Source organism: Dipodomys merriami, unplaced genomic scaffold (assembly GCF_024711535.1).
Source record: "Dipodomys merriami isolate MVZ:Mamm:240054 unplaced genomic scaffold, mDipMer1.0.p SCAF_130, whole genome shotgun sequence".
NCBI classification, from domain to species: Eukaryota; Metazoa; Chordata; class Mammalia; order Rodentia; family Heteromyidae; genus Dipodomys; species Dipodomys merriami.
The window spans coordinates 511060-523423 of record NW_027202605.1 but is presented as its reverse complement, the minus strand read 5'-3'; positions in this window follow the sequence as shown (position 1 = coordinate 523423).

Sequence of the window (12364 nt, the reverse complement as noted above, 5' to 3'; positions counted from 1 at the left end):
TCTAGTGCCTGGGACTGGAATTTCCTGTAGACCTGCCTCCTGCTTAGGTCCTATTTAGGCTTGACAAGCAGTGGCACCAGATACAATGCCACATGTCTCTGTGATCATGTCCGGTGTCCTTTCCCCTGGCTTGTCTCTGGTCATCCTAGTGTTCCAATTCAACACTCTCTTGGTGCTGATTGGTTTCTTGGTGTTGGTTTTATTCTTTTTTTTCCTTTCTGTCCTATTTTCAAGCTGTCTAAGTGTATTTGTGGACTTCAAGTCTTTGTTACTACAGGCTGCTTGCAGACTGCTAGCTGTGTAATAAACACTGCAGTATTCCATTTTCTAAAATGTGGCTTCCAACAAATATACTGTCTTCTTTTACAGAAACACAAAGGTGGACCTAACATTAGAATTTCTAGAGCCAAGATAGATGCCACAGTATAGTGATGTAATTAAAGATATCCTGGAGGCATTTACAAAATATGTCTGTTACATCAGAAAGTGCTTAATTAGTAAACCAAGACCAAGACTCCAGATCCTATATAAGCCAGTCATTCTAGATATGTCCAGAGCTGTTTGGTTACATGAAGAGCTCTACTTTCACACTTTCTTATTTTTAATTTTAATTTATAATTTTATATTGTGAAAATACTCTACAGAGGAGTTACAATTCCATGGGCGATATAATGAGTACATTTCTTATCAAGCATTGTAACCTCTTCCTTTGTTTCCCCTTCCCATCCCTTCCCTTCGTCCCCATCCCCCCCAAACCAATCATCCCCGCTTACCCCCCCTGTCCCCCCCCACCAAAGTTGTAAATTTCCTTTTTTGACATAACGACTTGTACATCTCATTGTTGCAATGGGTCCACCTGTATCCCTATTTACTTTCACACTTTCATGAAGGAATGTTTTTGTGCCATATGAGGTGTTGAACTCAGGAACTGAGTTGAAGCCAGCTAGAGCTGGCTTGAAAGTTGATTCTTTCATCTTGGCCTCCATAAAAGCTAGGAATCAAAGCATGAGCTCTGTGGGCTGTTCTGAAGAAACCTCTCGCTGGTAACAGGAGGTTTCCTTCAGTGCTTTACCTCATGCTTCCTGTGCCTTCAACAATTTCAGTATTTATTTTAATTGTTCAAAGAGAATCCTTAAATACTGCCTATGATTCCATGTACAAGAAAAGGACAGTGGACTTCACATTGTAAGATTTAGCTAGTTGCTAGCTGAAACCCTTCTGTCACACTGTTCACCCTTTTGCTTTTTGGGGGCGGAGGGATATGGATGTGTGGCCTGAACTCTGGGCCTGGGTGCTGTCCCTCAGCTCTTCAGCTCAAGGTTAGCACTCTACCACTTCCAGCTTTTTTTTTTTCTTTTTCTTTTTTTTTTTTTTCTTTTTGCTTATTTGGTGCTGGGGATTTGACAGGGCCTCATGCGTGCAAGGCAAGCACTGTACCACTGAACCATCTTCCCAGCCCAACACTTCTGCTTATCTACAGAGGACTAGTCAAAAAAATTGGGGGATTGGGAGGCACCTGTGCCCTTGGCCTTCCTACTTGTACCCCCCCCCCCCACACACACCATCCATTTGGAAATAGCTCATTCTCCCACGTTTACAAACTGGATGCTTTCTGAGAAGGTATGGTTCACAGACTGGAGTCCTACCTTGGCCTGTTATATAGCTCAATTTATGAATCAACATACCACATTCATTTAAAGTATGCCTGATGATAACATTTTATTAATGTTTTCTATTATTTTGTTATTATCATGTGGACAACTCTTTGCTTGAACTCACAATTTAAGGGACTTAATGCTCATTGAATTGGTAATGTACCCTATCCTTCTTTTAATTTAAGACCAGCAATTAAAAATGAGCAATTACACTCCCTCATGTGTGGAATCTTAGCAACTCAGGAAGCCGACATTAGATATTATTTGTAGGGTATCCCATGCAAAAGCTTCATGAAAATGGTATCTTAGCCAATAAAAGTGTGGCTCTGGTTATATGTGCCTATCTTGTTTGCTACTTGTGATATGTAATTATAAAATTAGTGTGTCAAAAGACCAAGGCAGAGAAGCAAGACCCTAAGGTGAAAATTCAGTGATACGAAAGGGCATCTGGTACGGAAGGTAAAGGAAGCCTCACAAATTTTTGTCCCTAAATTCAACCTGAGGACCAATAATAGGATCTGTGCAAACAATGCATTCTTCCAAATATTTAGTGGAAGCATTTGAATGTAGTTTACAGAATGATAGGTAAACAGTCTTTTACCAAGTTATTGCAAAAGGAACTTTGCATATGGCTATATGATGTTATGAATTTTATATCCTGTTATGTGGACACCATGAGTCCTGCTTGGATCAAGAAATTAAGATCTCCTGATCTAACAGGGCACTGATGCTTCACATGTGAATTATTAGTTGCTCAAGAGGATGAGCTTTAAAGATCACAATTGAAAGGCAAACTAGGTAGGAATAGCTGTGAGAGTGTTATCGCCAGTTATCACCAAATTTCCCACAAGTAGTGCTGTGAATAAAATTGATAGATTGTCAACACTTTTGTTCCTTTATTACCAAAGCTCAAGGACAGTACCCAGGGCCTGAGTAGAAAGCACTCCAAGGCCAGGGAAGATATTTTGTAAAATGGGTTCTTTGGCCCTCGTGCAGTAAAGTTACCATTCCTGAGAAGGCCTAAAGTCCTCCATATTGTATAGTCATTGACCTCAATTGAAGTTGATATTGAAATGTCTGATAGATTGTCACGAATAGATTGGTATCTTTTTTCATGTGAACCCACATGCGCATACCTTTATGTTTCTGACTAGTTCATAGGTCCTTGCAGAGGTTCAAGTTACTATGTAGGACAATGTGGTCCATGTGTGTAAAGTGCAGAATGAGACCTTCAAAGAGAGATCTCAACATATAATATATGACCACATATTTCAGTATCCCTGAAACAGTATCACAAGAAAAGAAGGAATCAAGTAGTGATGATTTAAGGTTCCAGAATACCAATATATTTGAACGATAAGACTGTGGTCTTGTGCTGTGTGCATATAGATATAGGAGAAATATTATTTTCAGTCTGAGCTGTTCAAATGTGTTTAAGCATTTTTGTTGTTTTCCCTTTCTGATTGCACTTTATTTCAAGGCCACTCCCAGGGGTGAATGACAGGATATTTAGTTTCAGCTCATTCTAAAAGCTATGTCCTCAGAAGAGAAGTGGTGAACCATGACTTAGGTACATATTCACCCTAGACACAATCACTAAGAGTGGGTCAAGTTACATAAGTTTTCAGAATGTCAAGGGTCCTACCACATGGTTCATCCTGTAGCCCTTTTCAAAATTAGGCTTTAGAAGAGTTCTGCCTTTGTATGAAGATTGTAGCTCTAAATTAGATTATTTTCAATAGCCATTCAGTGAATGTTACTGGATAAAGTATACAAATGAAGTCGTATTTATTTTAGAGAAAATTCTGATATCATCAGCAGGGGCAGGAAATATGAATCAAAGTCAGGACCCTGAAGAGTTTGCTCTCCAGAGATCTCAGTATTTAACCAAGAACCTCCAATTCCCAAGCAATCTTGATCCCAATGAGAGAACAAGATGTTAGGAGAGCCCTTGTTTCTTCCTCAGGTTAACCTGGAATGATGCACCTCAGAGTGACTGGAAGGGACAGAAGCTGGGATACAGAACACACTGGGTACTGAACAAGGCTATCATAGGATTTTCACTAGACCCTCAGGGACCACCCAAGGCCCTCTTGCATTATCTTGAGCACTTATATCTTTATGTTTGTCCAGCTCTAGGTCATTTTTCCTCCCATAATTAGCTTAACATTAAGTGTATATTTTTTTCTGTTCCCTCAATGAATTGAGAAGTTCTTTTAAATGTTTTTCTTTCATTTTTCTGGATCATTTACACCCTTGTTTGAAGTCCCTGTTATAGAGGTCTCAGTACTTTGAGTAGATGACTACCTGGAGCATCCACAGCCAACCATCTTTGCCTCACTTGTATATGGGATCTGAGAAAAACCCAGCCAAAACTTTATATGTGCATTCTAACTTAAATGATTGTTACCAAAAGTTTGATGTGGAGACTTCATCTGATGTTGTGGAAGTTGGGTGGGCTCATGGTCTATGCCAGAACTCAAAATGGAAGGTACAGGAAAGAAAAGTTTGGTAAGGAGCCAGCTGAGGAGAGGAGGGCAGTGCCAAAGTCTTCATGCAATAGGCAAACCTGGCAAGCCCCTTGGGACAGGAGTGAGAAGCCCAGAGCAGGGTATGTGCTCCCCATCAGTCCACCACCAGAACAGCATGGCACCTGCAGCATGGGCCAAGGTGCACACGTGTTTCTTGCAGGGCTGACTGTTGACACAGGGACCTGTCAGAGCAGTCAGTGACCTAATGTAATAGTCTTGTCCTATGTAGATGATACAATTGCTTGAGGACTAGAAGAATTAGTAGTAAAACATTGTTAGATGAACTAGTAAAAATTCTTCAGGATGTGTGTGAATGTGTGCGCCCTAAGAAGAAAAGAAATTGAAAAGTAGTTCAGAGAGAAATTCAATGACAAGTGTGGGACTTGAGTGCACAGCAAAATAGATCCATTACTATCACAATAAATAGGTGAAAAGGAAGGGTTTCCTTCACTTATTTTTACCAACCCTTACATTTCCCATTGTGTTCAAAATAATAAGAACAGAAATGTATGTGTTGATGCTTAATGTTGTACAACAGCTAGTTTATAAATGACAGCAGAGGCCTAGGGTCTCTTCTGTGTGCTGTCCCTGAACTCTCTGGAAAGGAGGACAATGCTATCGAAAGTGAACTTATGTCACTTTTAAGTTTGTCACTTAAATTCCAGAGGAATATTGACTAATTTAAATGAGCAGACTTTTTTTTTTTGCCGGTCTTTAGGCTTGAACTCAGGGGACAGGTGCTGTCCTTCAGCTGCTTTTGCTCAAGGGTAGCACTCTACCACTTGAGCCGCAGCACCACTTCTGGCTTTTTCTGTGTATGAGAACCTGAGGAATAGAACCTATCTCCTCATTCATGCGGTGCAAACACTGTACCACTTAGCTGCCTTCCCTGTCCTATAAGGAGACTTTTTATGTTAAAAGAATAAAGAATAGGTTGCTTTGTAGGATCCACTTTCCATGTGCAAGTCTGAAGGTTCAACCTCCCAAATTGAAAGGAAGAAAGTAGAAAATGGAATGACAGGAAGTATTTAGTTACAACTACAAAGAAAAATAGGACAAAGGCAATGAACAAGTAATTAGGTTTTTGTTTGGCATTGTTTCTTTTTTCTTTCAATTGTTAGCTGTGGGGTTTAAACTCAGGGAGGGTCTGGTATATTCCCTATGCTTTTTAGTAAAGGCTTGCATGCTACCACTTCCAGCCAGAATGTCACTTCTAGTTTTCCGGCATTTCATTGGTGATAAGTCACAATGAATTTTCTGCTGATGTGGTGCTGAGGAATGGAACCCAGTGCTTCATGTATGCAAGGCAAGCACTCTACCACTGAGCCACACTCCCAGCCTGCCTCCTTTCTTAAAACAGTGTGGTTGGCAATGTGTGTTAGTGATAAAGTACTTGCCTAGCAGGCATGGAACACTATGTTTGAAATTTTAGTACCTAATAAAAAACAACAGCCCCCAAATACCCTTAGAAGCAATGGTGCTGTAGCTCAAATGGTAGAGTGGTAGCCTTCAGCATAATGAAATTCAGGAACAGTTTTCAAGCCCTGAGTTCTAGCCCCAGGAATGTCAAACAAGACCAACAAAAACAAGATGAAATGAGCAAATGAAAACAAAAATCCCCATGTCAGCAAGTTTCATTGATAAACACCACACACAAACACACACATAGACACACATACACAAATAGACTTTTATCAAACCATATTCCTCTCCTTTACCATGTCTGCTCACCCTCTCTGCAGCAACTGCTACCTACATCCACTGGAGAACTTACTCTGTGTTTCTCTTGTTTTTGCATTCTTAAAAAAATTTATTGTGAAGATTAACATATAAAAGTAGTATCAATACTCATGAGAAAAATTCCAATCAAAAGTACAATAAAATAACCATTTCATACATGTTAGTGTGGCCATAGTTTTAAACAAAACAACGAAAATCCTTCCAAAGTCTAACAAAATCTAGGAAAGATGTGACAACAATGTGAACTTGGTGCATTTCTCTCCGGTATGTAAAACTATCAAAGATGGGACAAAAAGTCCTAAAAAGAACTTAATATAGAATTACATAGAAATATTGTCCAGTACTTCTACACTTGTACATAACTTAGGGAAAAACAAAGATTTCTATAAATACCATCAAATACGGACTAAGTTTCAAGAAAGACAAATACCACAAAGAAGTCCAAGAGTATTTACAGAGATTAATTGAACTACTTATAACACACTCAGTCTTTTACAACAGTCAAAATTATGTTTGACCACACTTTTTCAGCAAATCCATTAAAACTTCATTAGGATAATCTAATGTTATTTATGTGAATGTGATGTCTGACAAGATTCTAGGCAACCTTTACCATCCATGAGAACTTACCTCCTAGGTGTCATTGAATCCCAAAAAAGTGAGGCAACATTGTGGTCAAATTAAAAAATGAGAAGCAAACTAAAGCAAATCTGCACTTAACTTAGAAGGCAAGATTTGATCATCTGCTAAATCTACAAGTCATCTTTAGCTTTTTTAGAAACATGTTCCTAAAGCTGAATCTTTTTTTTTTTCTGTTTTTCAATCTTGGACACAGTTAGGTTCATAAAATGGAATGTCAAACAGAGTGAGAAAAGAATCTCATCAGAGATCCTTTCTTCTTTCTTGCTATTGACAATGAGTAAAGATTATGGAACCATGGTGTGGAGAGAAGCCAAATGAGAGAGTCAGAAAAGAACCTGTGTGATTTTACCCTAGAAGTTTCTGGTCAAAACATGATAGGTGGACTGGAAAAGCATAAAGCCTTCTTATGGGAGAAGAAACATTCCTGAATCATGTAGAGCTTTAAAGTCTCCTCTAAAGACAAATCCACAGAAGACTGAAGTCTTATGTATTACTGAACAGTATTAACAGAAAATACACTCCAAAATGTAGATCCATAAAATGTAAAAGAAACAACTTATATAGGTATGTGCTTTTGCTTATACTTGTTGGTTGATTACACAAGAAATTCTTTTATCCAGCATTCTGGTTTTTCTTACACTTACCCACAATGATAATTGTTAATATAAAATGCATGAACTTTGCAGTGACATTCACAAAAAGAGAAAATCAGTTCTGTTTACTTCAGTAAGGTGTTTTTGATAGGAAAGACGATATGAATCCTTTAAAAGCAGTGTTTGCACATTAGTACTGGGTTTTTCTAATTCACAAGAATGTTTTCTTACTTTGAGAAACTTAAAGAGAATTTATTATAGGCTAAGTGTTCACATTCACAATATTAAAGATGAGGAGTGTTACAACTTTCAAGGTTGGGTATTTTCTGTTTGTGCTGGGATTTGGACTGTCCATATCCACATTAGCAACTGGATATCTTGCCTTAAAATTTTCAAGTTTTCTATTTCGTATTATTTTTTAGGATATAATGTGAATTTAAAAGAGGACATTGTAACTGGGCTCTCATGTCTAATGGCTGTAATCTTAGCTACTTAGAAGGCTGAGATCTGAGGAAAGTTAGTATTATCCCCACTTTTGCTCCTCAGCTCCACCCAAACCTGAGCTCCCCCCAGACCTAGATTTTTCCTCCATACTGCTGACCACCCCTCTCTCTACCCACACCTACCTGAGCTTGCACCTACCTAACTTCCTGCTCCCCAGCTCCTCTGGCTACCCTAAGAAAGACAGATGCATGTGCTCTGTCTCCTGGGAAATATATTCCTTCTAGTAAACTTTATAATAATCTTTCTCCTGTGCCTGCTTGTGGTCCCATGGGATACACATGAAGGATCCCTACAAGGATCACAAAATAAATCCATGGGTAAAAGAATATCTGAGACACTTATCTCCAATAAAGTACCCAAAGTAGCTGGATGTCGAGATCTGCCTTACATGGTACAACATTATCATTGAACCAAATAATTTCATGGTCATTTTTGAGACCTTGAGTTCAAGAATCAGGACAAGCACACACATATCTAGGGCATTGTAATGTATTCAAATTAAATTTTATCAACTGATTAGGAACACATACACAGGAAGTCTCTCTTTCTTTTTTTTTTTTTTTGGTCGGACATGGGGCCTGAACTCTGAGTCTGGGAACTGTTCCTCAGCTCCTAAACTCAAAGCTAGCACTCTACAACTTGAGCCACAGTGCACTGCAAGCTTTTTCTACTTATGTGGTTCTGAGGAATCAAACCTGGGACTTATTCATGCAGGCAAGCACTCTACTACTGAATCACTTGCCCCCGCAGTCTCTCTTATTTTAAGCGATGGAGAATAGGCTAATTATATTAGTTGAGAAATTGTAATGTGTCAGAACAGATACATAGAGTATATCTGTGCGAGCAACATTTTGAAAGTTTCAAAAGCCATAGGAAGTGCAGAGGTCAAAAGAGGATGAATATGTTTATATAAGACATTTTCAATGAATCTTTAAGATTCATTAGCTTCAATTCACAAAAAGCAAGTTTATAAAGTCACATGGGTATGTACCAGAATCTCTAGGTTCAGGAGTATAAGCGCACAACTCCTGACTCTCCTTGTCTAGAGGACCAGAGGTTTGTCAGCCAGTTTCTGGCACCTGGAGGAACAAATGCTAATGGCAGCACAAACCTATGAGCCTATAAGATATCATTAAACCCAGACTGGGTAATGACTCTCCCTAGGATCCTCAGATGGCTTCAAGTTACACCTCCCAAGAAGACAAGCTGGGCTTCTACCTCTTGGCTCTGACTATGGAGTGCAAAACTGTACTTAACAGCAAGACCAGCAGCAAGGCAAAAGGAAAGAAACCCGAATTTGCAAACTAAAAACACCAACCGTGAGCAAGGAGGCATTGGCTTCTTTTCTCCCCTTTCCCCCAAACACACTTTCAAATGATCTGTGTCCTGATAGAAACTACAATTCCCATAATGCGATGCATTCACCTAGAGGAAGTGGGCCTGCTACAGGGTTTTCACTGGTGCCAGACACTTGGTCCTAAGTGTGCATGGATGCATGGGGAACTCTCTCTCCCATCTACGGGAACTAAGGTGAGTTTCTCCTTGAAAACTCAGTTTACTTCCTGAAACTTTGTGAGATCAACCAAAAGAAAGAAATGTATTAGGAGCATTAGATAATTTGGCCTTTAAATTCTTAGTTCTATTAATGTAATTGAAGTTATGAGACTCCATGGTTTTGTTTTTATTATTGTTAAAAATGTGTGTTCTGTTACATATAAATTATGTCCCTTTTGCCTTAAAATTTTGAATATCTCCCCTCTCACATTAAAAACGTATTTGTAGCTGTGTGCCAGTGGCTCATGCCTGTAATCCTAGGGACTCAGGAGGCTGAGATCTGAGGATGCTGGTCCAAAGCCAGCTCGAGCAGGAAAGTTCATGAGCTTTCTCTCCATTAAACCACCAGAAAAATGGAAGTGGCCTTGTTGCTCAATTGGTGTAGAGCTCACTTTGATCTGAAGGGATCAGGGATAGTGCTCAGGCCCAGAGTTCAAGTCACACAATCAGGTATTTACAGACATTTAACCGATTGATTCTGGAATCATTTCCCCCTGCTCTAATATATATATACTGAAATAAGATAGCAGGATTTTAAGGTAGACATACTTTATACTCTTTGAATTAAATTGATTTGTCAAACTCTCCCCATTACTTTCCCAGAAACTCCCAAATTCCATCTATGAAATTTCAAGGAGTTTTTGGTTATTTGTGTATAAAGTTTGCCTTTCCTTAAAAAGTTTTTTTCCCTGGTTTTGTTGTTGGTCCTGTGGCTTGAACTCAGAGCATGGGCATTGTGTGTAAGCATTTGCTGTGCTCTACTTGCCTTTCTTTTATTAATTGTTTCAGGGAACTAGTAAAAAGTTTCCTCCCAGGGTTTCTTAGAAAATGGTACTCCTTCCCAAGACTTCAAAAAATGCTTGTCTAGGGAGATTAGGTTGAATATGGGTGGAGGTAGAGTTTAGGGTAGGTCTATGTTCATGTGAAGCTTGATCACTTGCTCCAAACCAGTCTGTTTTTACTTTTCTGTTTTGCATGCCTTGTTTTGTTTTGATTTTCTACCTCTTCACTGATCCTAGAAGTTTCTGGAAGCAACTGTAGGCTACATATGTAGGGGTCCTCAGACTTGTCTTCCCAGACTGTATCCATCACACTGTGTAATAAACCTTTTGCCTCTCTCCCTCATATCAGACATCCTAAGCTGTCTCTGAATGATTTGTTGTGATTGTTGATGATCCTTTCCCCACATCATGACTGGGAATGATTGTGTAGGAAATATTCATGCCTGATATTCAGTCCTCCAGTGCATAGGTTCTCCATGCCTCTTTTAGTGGACCTGAGCTATTCCTCATGAAAATGGAGATCATGAGGCACATTTGGATGTATAGATGGCAACATTGGAGCACCTATAAAATATGAAGCAAAAAGAATTCTTTCTTTCTGTAAAAGTTAAAAGTTCCTGAGAGGCAAGGAGATAAGGATCAGGTAAAAATGGCTGCTTCCTAAACTAGCTGTGTCCCATAGTTTTCAATGTTCAAGGTTACATTTTTCAAACATATATTTCTAAGTATTATGTTTATTGTACTAGTATAAATAGAATTTACTTCCTACATTATTTTTGAATTGTTCATTGCTCACAGACTTGTCTGACTATTTCTTATACAAATATTATATCCTCTTATTGCATTGATCTCAATTATTGAGTGTTGTAGATCCTGAGGTAGAAGGTACAAGTATGGTAAGGTATTCAGGGATAGATTATGGCTCTGACTTCCTCTGGAAGAAAAGGTGAATGAATGGAAAAAGTGTGAGCTTATGCATAAAACTTGTAGAATTCATTTGTCAGGAGATGTGGTGCACCCCATTTGGTTTCCTGTATTCCTAGAGATTCCTTTGTTGGTGATTATCCACCACCATAGAGGGCCTGTAGATCTCACTTCTTGTCCGCTGTTCTGGTGTTCGGAGCCTCCCAATATTCACTGCAGGACTGGTCTCAGAGGAGTGACGTGATCAGTGGTAACTTACTGGACCTCATGTTTGTCAGCCTGTGTGGACAAGCTCACCCTGACATAGACTGGATGCTGCCTTGAGGCCTATTTGCATGAATGCCTGTCTCAATATCATACCTCTGCTTCAGAGACCTGTTTTGTTTCATGATTCTTTGATCACTTACAGTGCAAGCTTGTGTTATGTATCTGTACAAGCTGGTAGTTGAGCTGTGTATTGTTTTAAAGGACGGGGTGTTGTTTCATGCCTCTTGCAGGAACAATTGTATTTTCACTAACCTTATAAATCCTCTGAGATTACTATTCAATTACCTTAACTTATGTTGCCTGTTTAGTTGATAGAACAATGATGGTAGATTAAGTTTGGGTCTCTGTTTGCTATTGAGCTTTAGAGGGCTCTTAGCCATTGCTGCCAATTTTTGGGAATATTGGTTGCCAACCTTATTGTACCACAACTCTTCTTGCTAGTGCTATTGCTTCTGCTGTGAACCTTATGCAAACCATATATACAGCACAACATGTTAATTCTTTAGCTTGATAAATTTCCGGTGCCCTGGGATGCAGGTGGAAGTAGATAAAAAGATTGTGATAAGTTTTATGATTTGGAAACAGCAATGATGTATGTTGATAATCGGGTGGACCTGCTAAAGATGTGGTTAAAAATGATGTGTCATGCTAATGGTCAGTACATCTGTGTTATCCTTCTTAAATATGATGGAAATATGACTTGGACCATTATCCAGTGTCTTATTTGAGGAATCTGGTCCGTTGATAATTTAAGCTTAGACATTATGCAGCTTCAGGGTCAGATATCTGAGATTGGTCACTCCACCCTATAGGTAGCACACCCCCAGAATTAGCTGCATCACTTCTCCATTACCTGCAGGGATTCAACCTGGATAATAACACACCTTTTGCTATTTCTTACGCCTTTTGCTCTTCATTCTTTTTGTATGCGTTTTTTTCCCATTCTTCCTGAGATATATGATCTGCTGTTTTTTCTAGGTTCAGGCTGATGGACACTTGCTCAATTTACAAAATGATAAAGGCGAGACATTGGAGACCCAGAGGTGCCAGGAGCTGGCAAGGTGTGAGCAAAACCTCCACAACCACTACCCTATTCATAGGAGGGAGTTTTCCTATTACTTCTGGCCCTGTGGGCTTACCTGTAGAAATTTGGTGGACAAAGGTTGAACAGG